The sequence below is a fragment of the Abramis brama genome, assembly GCF_963993115.1.
Source record: "Abramis brama genome assembly, chromosome: 2".
Classification (NCBI taxonomy): domain Eukaryota; kingdom Metazoa; phylum Chordata; class Actinopteri; order Cypriniformes; family Leuciscidae; genus Abramis; species Abramis brama.
In genome coordinates this window covers 14,150,280-14,167,871 of record NC_139964.1, presented here as the reverse complement: position 1 = coordinate 14,167,871, position 17,592 = coordinate 14,150,280, and positions in this window count along the sequence as shown.

Below are 17,592 nucleotides of genomic sequence, written 5' to 3'. Positions count from 1 at the left end.
AAACTTTGAGGGTTTATCCACTTGCCTTGCAAATCTAAATTATACCTTTAATGTGATAGGGCTTACTGAAACATTGTTGACTGACAACACAGCTGGGAATTTTCATTTAGAAGATTACAAACATATTTTCAGATGTAGAGAGGGAAGGGTGGGTGGAGGGGTTTATCTGTTTATCAATTCCAGTCTACATTATAAAGAAAGATGTGACTTTGAAAAACTTTTTGATTCTTCTTCAGAAGTATTAGCAGCAGAAACTAAATTAGCAATAATTTTATGTATCTATAGACTACCTATTTGTGACCTCTCTACATTTATTACTGACATCTCAAAGGCACTGGATATCATTTCTAATGAAAGGAAAAAATGTTACATAATGGGTGACTTTAACATTAATATTGAAAATAGTCAGGGAAATATGTTAATCAAAGAATTTACTAACACTATGTATTCCTATAGCTTTAATCCTATGATTTCAGTCCCCACTAGAGTGACTAATACCTCAGCAACTCATATAGATAATATTTTTACTAATGTATTCTTGATCACTTTTAACGAGAGTGAAAATTGCTCCCCTTTACAAAACATTAAATATAGACGAACTTTCACTGTAAGAAATTTGATAAATTTCAGACACGCTATAAGGCAATTATCATGGAGTGAAATCTATCAAAAAGTAGATACTCAGAAGGCATTTTCATTGTTTATAAAAAATGGTACTCAGGTTTACATCTCCTGTTTTCTTCTCCAATCAGTGCCTTTGAAACACAAATTGTCCAAACCGTCCCAAAGTCCCTGAAAATCAAAAATAGATTATATTAAAAAAAATACCTTCTTTGTCCTACTCCATTTAATCTGTTGCAATTCAAAAAATACAGAAACAGATTAAATCATGTCATAAGAGGAGCAAATTAGTCGAACATAAAAACCATGCATCTTCCTTGTGGAGAACCATTAATTGTATTCTTAACAAAAAACATTCTAAAAAGCAATTACCAAATGAATTTAAGATTGGCGGTTCTATTGTCTCAGATCCACAACCAATTGCCAAAAGATTTAATGCCTTTTTTCTGATGTAGGTCCAACATTAGCTTCTAAAATTCCATCTAGTCATTTTGGACCACTAGAATACATGAATTTTCCAATGTCGGAGGATTTTAACTTTACATCTGTTACCGAGGATGAGATCAGAAATATAATTATCAATTTAAAAGAATGTTCATCAGGACATGATATGATTGACAGTAAAATATTAAAAGCAATTTACCCTGATACCATTAAACCATTTTTTAAACCATTTTTAATCTTTCTCTAGACCAAGGAATTGTGCCTGTAGTTGAAAATAGCAAAAATTACACCAGTTTATAAAGAAGATGACCATGCTATTCTTACAATTATAGACCAATTTCTGTGTTACCAGCCCTGTCCAAAGTTCTTGAAAAACTTGTTTACACAAGATTAATTCAACATCTGGACAAAAATAATATTTTATATGTACACCAATATGGTTTTAGGAAACAACATTCCACTTATATGGCACTTGTCCATCTTTTGACTGAGATATACAAAGCAAAAGATAGAAAAGAAAACACTATAGGCATTTTTCTGGATCTTTCAAAAGCATTTGATACCGTTAACCATTTCATTCTGTTAAAAAAAAACTTTCACATTATGGTATACAAAACAAGTCACTATACTCTGGTTCACCAGTTATCTTTCAGACCGGTATCAAACTATCAACTATAATGGGACAGAATCCCCTCCCCTTCCCTTTCAGTGCGGCTTACCTCAGGGTTCCATCTTGGGTCCCTTGTTATTTTTATTATATGTTAACGACCTCTCTAATGTCTCAGATAAACTTTCTAAAATTTTATTTGCAGACGATACAAGTGTATTTTACTCCCATAAAAACCCTGAAATTTTAATAAAAGTAGTTAATGAAGAACTTGAAAAGTTATCAAATCAAATCAAATCAAGTATATTTGTATAGCGCTTTTCACAATACAGATTGTATCAAAGCAGCTTCACAGTATTAAATTAAAATAAAATAATACAACAAGGTTTGTTTCTAGTGGAATTTATTGATTGATTGAATAAAATTAAATATCCCCAAAATATCCCCAACTGAGCAAGCCAAAGGCAACAGTGGCAAGGAACCGAAAAAACTCCATCAAGTGACCTAACGGTGTCCTAAAACTCCATCAGGTGACCTAATGGAGAAAAAAAAAACCTTGGGAGAACCCAGGCTCAGTCGGGGGCCAGTTCTCCTCTGGCATTTATGAACTAGAGGCCGGATTGTAGTTTGAACTGTAAGATTAACAATTTTATATGAATGCCTGGCCGAAAAGATGCGTCTTTAATCTAGTTTTAAACTGGGAGAGCGAGTCCGAGCAACGAACAGTATCAGGAAGACTATTCCAGAGTTTCGGAGCCAAATGTGAAAATGCTCTCCCTCCTTTGGTTGATCTGGATATCCTAGGTATGACCAAAAGCCTCAAATTTATTGATCTTAAAGAGCGCGATGGATAGGGCGATAGAATATCCGTTAAATAGACTGTTATCTACTTGGTTCAAGTCCAACCAATGTCACTCAACATAAAAAAAACAAACAAACAAACAAGTTATATATTTTTTGGTATTAAGTATGATACATTTAAATCTTCATTGAAAATTCAAATTGATAATATCTCCATTAACAATGTTAGATCTGCTTGTTTCCTCGGCGTTATACTAGATGACTCTTTATCCTGGAAACCTCACATTAGTGCCATAAGTACAAAAATAGCCAAAGTGGTCGGTATATTAGGAAAAACCCGGCACTTGATTAACAAAAAAGTTGCAGTTATGTTTTAGAACCAACGTTTTACTAGGCAGGCCACAACATTATGCTTGTGATAGTAACATTTTATTAGTTAACATTATACAATACGTAGACCTACACCACAAAACTATTTGAGGATAAATTTAATATTGGGCAATTCCAGCGTTATAAATGGGACATTTGCAGTTTGCATGCGTTTTATATTTAATATGAGGGAAATAGCCTAGGCTACATATGCGTTACGGGACACAAAAAAATCTTTAACTTTTAGGTAGCAAAATATTTTTTGGTAATTCTGTGAATTACACTGCACAAACCAAAAGTAATACTAACCGGATGAAGAAGGGTTGGCTCTCCACAGAACACAAAATATTCATTTTAATTTATTTTTCGTGTTTCCATTTATGAGGAAAAAACAATGTTACGGACGTTAGCACACTGTGACCGAACACGGAAAGTAGGGACACAAGTCGGTTCTGGGGCATTTTGAGTTATTCACAGATTCTGAAAGTGTAGTCTCCAAGCTTTCCAACGATGTGTAACACATGGAGATCTGATAATATTTGGAGAAGTTATGGCCATTTGAAGGTAGGCACTCAAAAAAAACTCAAAGTGGAGAACACAGCCTCTGAAGATTGTTCAGTTCTCACCTCTCTCTCCTGCTGGGAGTGACAATAGAGGCTCATTTACATCTCATTTAGATAAGCCATACCTCCTGTAAAGCTCCCCCCTGTAAAGCACATGGGGAGGAGAAAGGTCAGGAAAATGTGCCATAAAAAAAAAAAAAAAAAAAAAAAGTTTGCAAACAGGTAATATATAAATAAATTTCTCTTAGCATCTACCGATAAAACTGTATAGGCAACTCTAGTGTACACTGAATAAAAAATAAGATAAACTCTAGACAATGTTCAAATCAAAAACAGGATGTGCTATGTGATATTATATAAGGCGTAGGCGTAATTTGCGGATGGGACATGTTCCCACCACTTTTTAAAACATCTCGCAACACGAATGTACCAATTCTACAAATAAATAAACAAATAATTCTACACACGCATTGTCTTCACTCGACGCTAGGGCTGGGCGATTTAAATCGCGATATTGTTATGCGCATCTCATCAGTAAAGCCGGTTCCTTGATTAGTAGTAAATCGCCTTCACCTGCTTTCAGATGGAGCGGCATTTACTACAAAGAGCCGTAGTTAACTGACAAGCTGAGCCAAATCACATCAATATCGCGGACGTATCGCCAGCGATATTTAATGCGATATGGCTCAGCTTGTCAGTTAACTACGGCTCTTTGTACACAGCAAACACTCCAGTGTTAAATTAACACTCCTGGGAGTGTATGAGTCCACACTCAAGAGTGTTGAAGTTAATGAGATAATTAAGTGATTAATTTAGTGATGATTGAACATTATTGAAGACACCTGATGTTAACAAGCAGAATCACTGAAGGAGAAAATCTCAAATTGTAAGTTACCATTATGGCGATCAATGGTTGCTTTAGTTGGACTCTTGACCCATATATTATTAACTTTAGATTTTGTTTGGCTGTTGTATCTGGCTTATAATCGCCAGTTGAACAAAGAAAAAAGTGATCTGATGGTGTTGGTTATATTATGACAATCATCATTTGAACTTGATCACTGAACTCATTAAGACCCTTCTTTCTGACTTCGATTTATGTTGTTGGTTACAGCATAACTGTGAATCTGCATAAATGCCCAGAATTTTTGATATAATATAAAGGATTTCTTAAAAGTTGTTTAAAAAAAAAAATCATTCTGTTAGGCACACACAGACGTCAAGATTCAGTCTATGCATCTCAACAATGGTGACGAGCAGAATATTCAATTAGGAAAAGTAAATTACATAGACAATTCAGATCATAATTTATTCATACCGCAATGCATGATGGGAGCCATTAATGAGTTGTGATTGGTGGCAGCCACTGCAACATGCTTTATTATTGTCACCATTGTTGAGATTCACAGGCTGATTATTGATGTCTGTGTTTTAAATGAATTTGTCCGAATATCTTTTGATCAGAACAATGTTCATTAAATATTTTGAATTAAAGTACTGATAATCGTAGGCTGAAGAATCACAAAACTGCTGCTAACAAGTTAAATCAAACTATCTCAATAAGTTTCCTTTTTAAGATCACAGCATGATTATGTCAAAACATAACCAACACTATAAGATAACATTTTACTTTGTTCATTTAACTGTTATAAATCAATAACAGCAGACAAACAACAGTAAATATTAAAGTAAACATATAATGGTCTAGAGCCCAACTAAAGCAAACACCCATCACCTTAATGGTAACTTACAATTTGTGATTTTCTCCTTCAGTGATTCTGCTTGTTAACATCAGGTGTCTTCAATAATGCTCAATAATCACTAAATTAATCATTTAATTATCTCATCAGCCCTAAATGCCGCTCCATCTGAAAGCAGGTGATGGTGATTTACTACTAATCAAGGAACCGGCTTTACTGACGAGATGCGCATGACAATATCGCGATTTAAATCGCCCAGCCCTACTCGACGCGCGCTTCAATCCGTTGCGTTGCGGATACTCTCTATTCGTTCTGTTGAAATAACAAAACATAATGCATACGTTTGCGTGTCCCTGCTTGAAATACAACCACTGATGAAAATAATCGTTTTGATGAGAGAAAAAAACTATACGAGAAAAAAAACATATACGAGGGCGGATTCGAACTCACACCCTCTGACACTGCTGGCGAAAGCTCTACCACTGGACCATTAAGATACACATCGGTTCTGTAGGCGGATAATCTCCGAAAAACAAGTCGATTTCAAACTCAAAATGTACGCTTTTAAATTTACCAATACTGCTATCTCAAACATGAAGAGGCTTCTTCGTGATCTCAACTAACAGATTCTGCAAAAAAAACGAAAATCACCCATTTTGAAAAAAAACGATTCTTTCTCATTTTGCTCAAAAGTTGTACTGCCGACTTGTGTCCCTGGTTTCTGTGACGGGTCACACTGAAAGCGGCACTACAAAACACTGCTTTAAAACTTTCACAGACACCTCAAACAGAAAGCACAAAGCCTTTTTTTAAAGTGAATTTTGTTTTGTATTAATTGTATCTTAATTTTAATCAATGTTTCATCAACCAATTGCCAGGATTTAATAAATAAGAAGTAAATATAGTAGAAAATAATCACGACACAGAGGCGCCAGCGTGTAAACTGAAGCGCGTCTCATAAATTAATCGAAACTTAGTGTAGCCTAGGCTATATATGGCAAGCCTCACAGACCTGATAAATATATCTTTAGACAGCTTTAAATGTGTACTTTTAAACAGAACAATTCAAAACGAAATCTTAATCGTTAATCGTCCTCTCTGCTTAATCCGTATGAAATGCGCATTTCTCTCTGGCGCGTTCACTACTGCGAAGATCACGAGTCAGCATTGTCTTCATTAGGGCTGGGCGATTTAAATCGCGATATTGTCATGCGCATCTCGTCAGTAAAGCCGGTTCCTTGATTAGTAGTAAATCGCCTTCACCTGCTTTCAGATGGAGCGGCATTTACTACAAAGAGCCGTAGTTAACTGACAAGCTGAGCCAAATCACATCAATATCGCGGACGTATCGCCAGCGATATTTAATGCGATATGGCTCAGCTTGTCAGTTAACTACGGCTCTTTGTACACAGCAAACACTCCTGTGTTAAATTAACACTCCTGGGAGTGTATGAGTCCACACTCAAGAGTGTTGAAGTTAATGAGATAATTAAGTGATTATTTTAGTGATGATTGAACATTATTGAAGACACCTGATGTTAACAAGCAGAATCACTGAAGGAGAAAATCTCAAATTGTAAGCCACCGTTATGACGATCAATGGTTGCTTTAGTTGGACTCTTGACCCATATATTATTAACTTTAGATTTTGTTTGTCTGTTGTATCTGAGTTATAATCGCCAGTTGAACAAAGAAAAAAGTGATCTGATGCTGTTGGTTATATTATGACAATCATCATTTGAACTTGATCACTGAACTCATTAAGATCCTTCTTTCTTTTCTGATGTTGTTGGTTACAGCATAACTGTGAATCTGCATAAATGCCCAGAATTTTTGATATAATAAAGTATTTCTTAAAAGTTGTTTTAAAAAAAATCTTTCTTTTAGGCACACACAGACGTCAAGATTCAGTCAATGCATCTCAACAATGGTGAGGAGCAGAATATTCAATTAGGAAAAGTAAATTACATAGACAATTCAGATCATAATTTATTCATACCGCAATGCATGATGGGAGCCATTAATGAGTTGTGATTGGTGGCAGCCACTGCAACATGCTTTATTATTGTCACCATTGTTGAGATTCACAGGCTGATTATTGATGTCTGTGTTTTAAATGAATTTATCCAAATATCTTTTGATCAGAACAATGTTTATTAAATATTTTGAGTTAAAGTACTGATAATCGTAGGCTGAAGAATCACAAAACTGCTGCTAACAAGTTAAATCAAACTGTCTCAATAAGTTTCCTTTTCCAGATCACAGCATGATTATGTCAAAACATAACCAACACTATAAGATAACATTTTACTTTGTTCATTTAACTGTTATAAATCAATAACAGCAGACGAACAACAGTAAATATTAAAGTAAACATATAATGGTCTAGAGCCCAACTAAAGCAAACACCCATCACCTTAATGGTAACTTACAATTTGTGATTTTCTCCTTCAGTGATTCTGCTTGTTAACATCAGGTGTCTTCAATAATGCTCAAGCATCACTAAATTAATCACTTAATTATCTCCTCAGCCCTAAATGCCGCTTCATCTGAAAGCAGGTGATGGTGATTTACTACTAATCAAGGAACCGGCTTTACTGACGAGATGCGCATAACAATATCGCGATTTAAATCGCCCAGCCCTAGTCTTCATCAACTTCATCTTTGCAGCCGACACAGAAAACACTTGTTTATTAATAAACAATTGAAATGTCTCCTTGCTATATTTTCCATATTCATTACTTTTGCCGGTTCTTTGTGACAGCTTAGGTGCTTTATTGGCAGCGCCATGAACGCGTCAGCACCGAAAACATGGAGATTTTTTTTCAATCCCTGTTTTGGCAGGGGAAAAACTGATCAGAAAATGTAACGAAACGTTGTAGAAATGTAGTGGAGTAGAAAGTATAATAATTGCTGCAAAAAGTAACGAAGTAAAAGTCAAAAGTATGCATTATTGATTCTACTTAAGTAAAGTACAGATACGTGAAAAATTTACTTGAGTAAAGTAACAAAGTATTTGTACTTCATTACATTCCACCACTGGTCACCGGTAGGCTAATGTTGTTTACCATGGCAGCTGCGGAGCATTTATTTTCAATAAATGAACCTAGTATTTTATAGGTTAAAATATAGACACAAAATCTTGTTTTTATTCATTCTACTGGTAGTCCGTTTTGCTCAAATAGAAATAAAGGCCTGTCTCTAATTCTGGCCTCCTTCCAATAAAGGTCTGGGCCACGATGCGCATGAGTAAAATAAAGGCCCAGGCCTATATTAGAGGATTTACGGTAGAATCTATAAAAAAAGTTATTTCCCCAGCACTTTTGTAATATTTTTATTTTTAATAATAAACACACATTTACATAAATCAACACTACAAATGGTACAAATAATCTGAGAAAATATATATATTTCTGTCAGTGAATTGACTCGTATAGTCCATCTTGTAACAGAAAGAAAAGACTGTTTAGTATCTATTGACTAGTTGATTGACTACTGAGGACATTTTCTTTATTTATTGATGAAATTGAGAAGACTTGAGAAACTTACGGACAGATTCTCATATCCAGAAGAGCCCGACTGGTGAACAGCAGGTCTGGGATGGACAGTCTATGGGAAAAACACACTGATTATTGATTATCTGACTTCTGAATGCACTAACTCTTTTGCACGTGTGGTTTTTGACATTTCTCTTACTGTGAGTGTGTCGTAGAGGTCAGGTGATCTGGACTCGAGGTCAAGAGCTGCATATGTATTTGCACTGGGATCATCATTCTACAGGGAAACAGACAGAAGGACTATCACCACAAAACAAGAGATTTTGCCTGACAATCAAAAGTGTAATCACTCCACAGTGTGTGTTCTCACATAAAATCCTGTAAAATTGTGGTAATTTATGTTCTGCGTGTATAAAGTAGCTCTAATTGATTTATGGGTAGCCTGTGGTTCTTTGGCCATCTCACCTCATACTCGTGTATTGCAGATCTGAAGTTTATGCTTTTCTTCTGACTGTTAAAAAACAAATGGAAACAAGCCATTTCATTGTTTCATTTAATAATCAAATGTACTTCTGCATTAAATAAAATCAAATTATATTACTCTTTGTTGATAATTTTATATTTACATTTTATACAATACGATGATGATGATGATGATGATGATGATGATGAATATTCCTACACATCACACTGGGATCCCCAACCAGACGAGCCAACCAGCACCACGACGAACTGAAAGAGGGAGAATATCATAATTAAATCTAAAAACTAAGAATGAAGTGTTTTAATAAAAGCTTCACCAGCTTCACCAATTCTTGATTTCTCTTTAAACTCACTTACAACGAACATTTTCTATTTTTCCTCACCTCATAGTTACAACGCGGACTGTTGAGCAGACGCGTCTCAAGCCTATTAGTGATCCAATGTCGGATACTCTTATAGGTTACTCCTGTGGATCACGGCTGAACGCGTCTTCTCCACACTCACTTACAAACAAACATTTTTTTCGCCTATCGTGCGTCTACTCTACACCTGTACCACTAAAAAGACGGATTATATCCAAGACTTCAGTCATAAATTAGTATTAATATTGATAGCATCACTGGTAGCGTCGTTGCTAACTTAACTTACTGTCCATCTGTTAAAATGGCGAATATATCAGATGTAAGTAGTCTACCTTTTGGTGCAGGTGAGGACACATTTGAGCTACACGCGTTGCAGTCTGAGCTGGAAGCTGTTGAGAAACAGATCCACGACCTTTTAGTGAGAAAAGCCGAGCTGATAGACCGGCGGTTAGCTCTTGAAACATCACGCGCCGATGCACACAAATCAGTGATCAACGTTACTAACCCGCTGACTCCGACCTCGTCTACTCCGTGCGTTACTCAGCATCGGTCACGAGCGTCGAGGCCGCGATCAGCCATGGTCTCGTTTACGCCGGCTCCAACATGCCACCACGAAGCCTGGATATTTCCGCAGCGGAAGACGCGAGTCAGGTCTAGACCAAGAAAACTCTCTCCGACCCTCCCGGTTTTCGAGATATCCACACAAAACCGCTTCTCCCCTCTTCGCAAAACAGAATGCGATGCTGTGATCATCGGTGATTCCATCGTTCGACACGTACAAGCTACGTTAAATAAAAGTAAGGTGCATAGTCACTGCTTTCCTGGTGCTCGTGTTTCTGAAATCGCTGCTCACGTTCCCGAGATTCTGAACGAGCGCGTCGGAACTGTGGTCCTGCACGCGGGAGGGGCCGACATCAGGCTGCGACAGACAGAGGTTCTGAAGAAAGACTTCAGGAATCTGATCGATACGGTACGCAGCACATCGCCTGATATAACGATCATTGTGTCAGGACCGCTTCCCACGTACCGACTAGGTCATGAAAAGTTTAGTAGATTATTCGCGCTAAATGAATGGTTAATGTCATGGTGCAATGAGCAGAAACTGCTCTTTGTAAATAATTGGAATCTGTTTTGGGAGCGTCCTAGGCTTTACCGTGCTGATGCCTTACACCCAAGCAGATTCGGATCGGATCTTCTGTCAGATAACATCTCCAAAATGTTAAATACCTTTTGACTAGTAACCAAAAGTTCAAATCATAGTCTCTGCTGCACCAAATTAACTGATATAAATAGTGTAGAACATTGCATAGAAACTGTGTCTATTCCTCGTTTAGTGAGATCAAATAATAAATCTACTGCAGGATCTAGAAAAAATCTAATTGTTATTAAACCAGAAAATGTTGCTATTAGTAACCAAAAACAATTTCTAAAGCTAGGTCTTCTAAACATTAGATCACTCACACCTAAGGCAGTTATTGTAAATGAAATAGTCACAGATAATAGCTTCGATGTACTTTGCCTTACTGAAACCTGGCTTAAACCTAATGATTATTTCGGTCTAAATGAGTCTACTCCATCAGGATACTCCTATAAGCACGAACCCCGTCTGATTGGTCGTGGCGGCGGTGTTGCAGCGGTCTATAGAGATATTCTCAATGTTACTCAGAAAACGGGTTATAAGTTTATTTCGTTTGAAATACTTGTACTAAATGTTACGCTCTTAGATGTTAGAAAAAAATCCATATTATCTCTAGCCTTGGCTACCGTATATAGACCGCCTGGGCCTTACGCTGATTTCCTAAAAGAGTTTGCAGATTTTCTCTCAGATCTATTGGTCAATGTAGATAAAGCATTAATTGTTGGAGATTTTAACATACACGTAGATAATCCAAATGATGCGTTAGGGGCTGCGTTTATAGATTTATTAAATTCCTTTGGGGTCAAACAAAACGTCACCGGACCAACTCATCGTCTTAATCACACACTCGATTTAATTATATCATATGGAACCGATCCAACCGATATAGATATCATTCCACAAAGTGATGATGTCACTGACCATTACTTGGTAACTTGCATATTACGTACTGCTGTAATATGTCATGCGGCGCCGCGTTTTCGACCAGGCAGAACAATCCTTCCATCCACCATAGATAATTTCTCGAGTTGCTTGTCTGATCTGTCTCAGCTGCTGCCTGAACCCAAACAAACAGATGAACTAGAAGAACTAACTAGCACTATGAGCACCATTCTCTCTAGAACATTGGATGTTGTTGCACCCGTTAGATTAAAAAAGGTCACAGAGAAAATTAAAGCACCATGGTACAATAATACTACGCATGTTCTAAAGAGAGAAACCCGTAATTTAGAGCGTAAATGGAAACAAACTAATTTAGAGGTCTTTAGAATCGCGTGGAAAGACAGTATGTCACGTTATAAAAAGGCCCTAAAAGCGGCCAGGGCTGAGCATCTCCGCAAACTAATAGAAAACAACCAAAACAATCCTAGGTTTTTATTTAACACCGTGGCTAGACTAACAAATAAACAGACGTCACCCGAACAAAATATCCCGTTACAGTTTAGTAGTAATGATTTCATGAACTTCTTCACTGAGAAAATAGAAAACATCAGAACCACAATTGTAAACGTTCAATCCTCAATCGCACCTTATAATTCAGCCTCAATTTTCCCCCCGCAAGAACAATTACAGTGCTTTACAACTATAGAACAAAAAGAGTTAAATAAACTTATCACTTCATCTAAAACAACAACATGTTTATTAGATCCTATACCAACTAAACTACTGAAAGAAGTGTTACCTGTAGTGGAAGAGCCTCTCCTCAATATTATTAACTCATCTTTATCTTTAGGTCATGTTCCAAGAACATTTAAACTGGCAGTGATAAAACCTCTCATTAAGAAACCACAATTAGACCCGCATAATCTAGCAAATTATAGACCCATTTCAAATCTACCTTTTATGTCTAAAATACTAGAAAAAGTTGTGTCCGCTCAACTGGGCTCTTTCTTGCAAGAAAATGATATCTATGAAAAGTTTCAGTCAGGATTCAGGCCGCATCATAGCACTGAAACTGCGCTCGTTAAAATCACAAATGATTTACTTTTAGCTTCTGACCAAGGCTGTTTCTCAATACTAGTTTTACTTGATCTAAGTGCTGCGTTCGATACTATAGATCATACAATACTCTTAGATCGACTACAAAATTATACTGGTGTTCAAGGACAAGCATTAAGCTGGTTTAGATCATACTTATCAGACCGCTACCATTTTGTCTATTTAAATGGAGAAAAATCGATCATAATTCCAGTAAACTATGGAGTGCCGCAGGGATCTGTGTTGGGCCCTCTATTATTCTCAATATATATGCTGCCACTTGGAAATATTATAAGGAAACATGGAATTAGTTTCCATTGTTATGCTGATGACACTCAAATATATATTTCATCACGGCCGGATGAAAACGCTAAATTATCCAAATTGACAGAGTGTGTTAAAGATATAAAAGATTGGATGACGCGTAATTTTCTATTATTAAATCCAGACAAGACAGAGGTAATACTTATCGGTTCAAAAAACCGCCCACAGAACCTCTCACAATACAACTTTGACATCGTAGGATGTCCTGTTACTTTATCCTCTACAGTAAAAGACCTGGGTGTTATACTCGATTGTAACCTGTCTTTTGAAAATCATATTTCGTATGTTACAAAAACAGCCTTTTTCCACCTTAGAAACATTGCTAAGCTACGTAATATGCTATCAGTTTCTGATGCAGAAAAGTTAGTTCATGCATTCATGACCTCGAGACTAGATTACTGTAATGCTTTATTAGCCGGTTGTCCTGCATCCTCAATAAACAAGCTACAGTTAGTCCAAAATGCAGCCGCTAGAGTTCTTACTAGATCAAGAAAATATGATCATATAACACCGATTTTATCATCACTACATTGGTTACCTATAAAGTTCCGTATTAATTACAAGGTATTGCTACTGACTTATAAAGCCCTAAACGGCTTAGCTCCAGTCTATTTAACGGATCTTCTATCACCCTATAATCCATCGCGCTCTTTAAGATCAATAAATTCAAGGCTTTTGGTCATACCTAGGATATCCAGATCCACCAAAGGAGGGAGAGCATTTTCACATTTGGCTCCAAAACTCTGGAATAGCCTTCCTGATACTGTTCGTTGCCCGGACTCACTCTCCCAGTTTAAAACTAGATTAAAGACGCATCTTTTCAGCCAGGCATTCATATAATATTGTTAATCTCACAGTTTCAAACTACAATCCGGCCTCTAGTTCATAAATGCCAGAGGAGAACTGGCCCCCGACTGAGCCTGGGTTCTCCCAAGGTTTTTTTTTTCTCCATTAGGTCACCTGATGGAGTTTTAGGACACCATTAGGCCGCTTGATGGAGTTTTTTCGGTTCCTTGCCACTGTTGCCTTTGGCTTGCTCAGTTGGGGATATTTTGGGGATATTTAATTTTATTCTATCAATCAATAAATTCCACTAGAAACAAACTTTGTTGTATTATTTTATTTTAATACTGTGAAGCTGCTTTGATACAATCTGTATTGTGAAAAGCGCTATACAAATATACTTGATTTGATTTGATTTGATTTGACAGTTACAGCGTCTGATCTCTGAGATCCATGTTGATTGTGAGCCTGACAGTAGAAGCGTCCACTCTGTAGTGCACTGAAACTCTGTCCAGATCCAACAGCTGAGGGTTCATTCTCCTTAAACCAGCTGAAGTTCAGAGCAGGAGGGTTTGAGTCACTGATGCAGTTCAGAGTCACTGAATCTCCCTCCACTATTACACCAGATCCATTTATCAACACTGAGACACTCCTGGGAGGGACTAAAAAGAACAAATTTTAAAATTCACAATAAACATTACAAAATGAATGAATTTGGAAATTTTAAACAATGTGCAGACAAAAATTAACGTTTACAATACATTTTACAGAATGATGAATTTAAAGTTTTTGAACAATGTGTATGATCATTAACTCACACATGACGTTTAAAGTCACAGCATCAGAGTATTTCTCTCCAAGTTCATTTCTGGACTTGCACTTGTATTCTCCACTGTCATCAGAGCTGATCTTTGAGATGCTGTAGATTCTTCCAAATTCTACCCACATTTCTCCTTTAAACCAGCTGATTTCTGCAGGAGGGGTTGAGTCACTGATGCAGTTCAGAGTCACTGAATCTCCCTCCACTATTACACCAGATGGACTGATGGACACTGAGACGCTCCTGGGAGGATCTAACACAGAAAAACATAGATATCCTTAACAATCACAGTAAATTTAGAATCGCAGATGTTTACATGACTGTTAAATAGATGTGATTCTGGCCCCCACATTCTCTACAAACTGCTACCATTCCCACCCATGTTACTTGGGATTGAGTGAACTAACATTCAGCCAATCACCCGCAATTGTTTTATTAGGCCAATCATCTCTCATGCACACTGCGATCTCTCTGGGAGATCGACAGGTGAAATATTTCAATATTTATTATTTTTAACCACTAGTATTTCCCTAAAAAAACTCCAGCTGAAATAAAAATAAAATTTGAGGCTTTTACATGAATATTAAAAGTGTGAAGATGGTGATGGGTCGCCTGATCAAGATTAGTTCTCTCACACCGACTCTGTAACACATATACCCACATGTGCATGTTGGATATTTAATTTCAAAATAATGCTTTCACTCTTCTACAAATTAAGCTTTCCATTAGATGTTGAACCATGAAACCCATTAATTACAAGAACTGCACATACTTTTTGCCCATCCCTGGAATCTTCTTAATTTGGAAATAAACTATCTGTACTCACACATGACATTGATCTGAACAGCAGGAGAGATGTGAGTGTGTCCGTCTACAGCACAGCTATATCTGCCTGAATCCTCTCTTCTGACTGACTGCAGCAGGAGTTCATTGTTTCTGTCTCTTCTCTCAGTTAATGGCTGTGAGTTTCTGTACCAGATGAATGTTGCTCTGTCAGTCAGAGCGCAGCTGCTTTTACATCTCAGAGTGACTGAATCTCCCTCTGTCACTCTCTCAGGAGACTCCACCTGAAGATCTGAACACAACACACACATTATATCTAGTGCTGCTGTCATACACTGATTATTATTCAACATAATGCACAGAAGAAGAGATAAACCTCATCAAAGTCACCTGTGACAGTAAGAGTCACTCCTGGATCACCAATCCATTTTCCATCAGGTTTATCAGTGATGAATCTGAAACAGTACATGTGTGAATCCTTCAGTGTCACATGACTCAGTCTGATGTTGCAGTTCTTCTTCATACTGAAGCCTCTGACTGTATTCAGGGTCCTCAGACAGATCTGGACACTCTCCATTATCTATTACCAATGTTTTAGTCCAGAACACTCTCATGATCTGATGTCCAGTAGGGTATTTATAAGTGCATCTCATTATCACTGTTGAGTCCTTTAGTGCACAGATGTGTGAAGGACTGTAACTCACACCCCAATCATCACTTTCACTGAAAACTCCTGAAACACACATTAAAGGGATAGGTCACACAAAAACGATTGTTTCATAATTATTGACCCCTCGTGTTCATTACATTCTTATTTGTTTTGTAGGACACATGAAATGCTGATACTGCAAAAACATTAAAATAATCATTATTGATGCACATATTTATATTGTACATTAATTCCAGAGAGAATAATTTAAACATTTATCTGAAGTTATTATTTTTTATTATTTTTTTATTTTTTTATCTCTGACTGCCTTTACTTTATTTTTTACTTTATTTTGATGATTTTTCTTTCACAGAAATGTGTTTGTGAAAGGTTTTTTAACAGGGTGCTGCCGGACTCATGATTTTAAAAAAGAAAGACTTTGATGATTGACTAAAAAAAACATTAAAATATTCTCCATCAGGAGCAACTCACTGTGAATCATGAGCAGAAACACCAGAGGAAGAGGAGGAGCCATTATCAGTGACGTCACTACAACAACAATAATACAGAATCACACAGTTGTTCCTAATCCTGGACGATCTCCAGCATTTTAGATGTCTCCTTAATCAAGCACACCTAATTCAGTTCATCAGCTCGTTATTAAAGGCTCCAAGGCCTTAGATGGGTTTGTCAGATAAGAGAGACATCAAAACTGTGCAGTATTGGGGGTCCTCAAAGACCAGGATTGGGAACCACAGGTATAACACACACAATGAGCATTATAAAACAATCTTTAGCTTTAAAAACATTTCCATAAATAATATTTCATTGAGAATATTTCCAATTGATTAGGTCAGTGGTTTCTACAACAGTATTAATCTGACTATATTCACACAGTAACCAGCGTAACTCTTACCGTGTTCTGGTGAGTCTCTCCAGCCGGCGTTGAACTGATGAATTTCTCGTGGTTAACAGTGTTTATTTTAAAATACTCGCACACACAAAAAGTGTTTCTTCCTCTTTCTTGACTCCTGCCCACACAAGCAACTTTAGACAACTTTTCATGATGATCCAATGGCATTAATTGATATCTAAAAAGTCATTAAACCCAAAATGTTTAAGAATATGAAGAAGTTTGTCCACCATTTGTATTTCTCTTCTACAAAGATCTATTAACATATAGGACGTATTTACAGCTTAACTTGAATTTCCACATTTTAAGATTAAAGGGATGTTCAGATATAAATGGAATAAAAATAAAAGTGGGTTTTTAAACTTAGTTTTTATAGCCTTTCTTCCTGGAAACATTTTCTGAAGAATTATTTAGCAAGACACTCAAGATAGGAACTTATATTGAGTAAGACTGGATGTCGACACTTTGACCACGGACAGACAAGTTGTATTTTGACATCCTCAAGATAATATTTGCCTTCAGTTTATTGGCGAAAAGAATAGTGACAGGAAGTGGTGGCCAGTAGAGATGGGTGGGACAGGAAATGACCTCATCCAGAATAAGTTCGCCCACACATAAGCGCCAGCCCGTAATGAAGAACACATGCACAGCCCAATGTGTCTCAATGTACGTCATCGGTCAAAATGAATTCTTAGCTAATATTGCTTAATACAAAGAGCTTAGGTCTACAATGACCCAGAAATGACCACACACAAGCT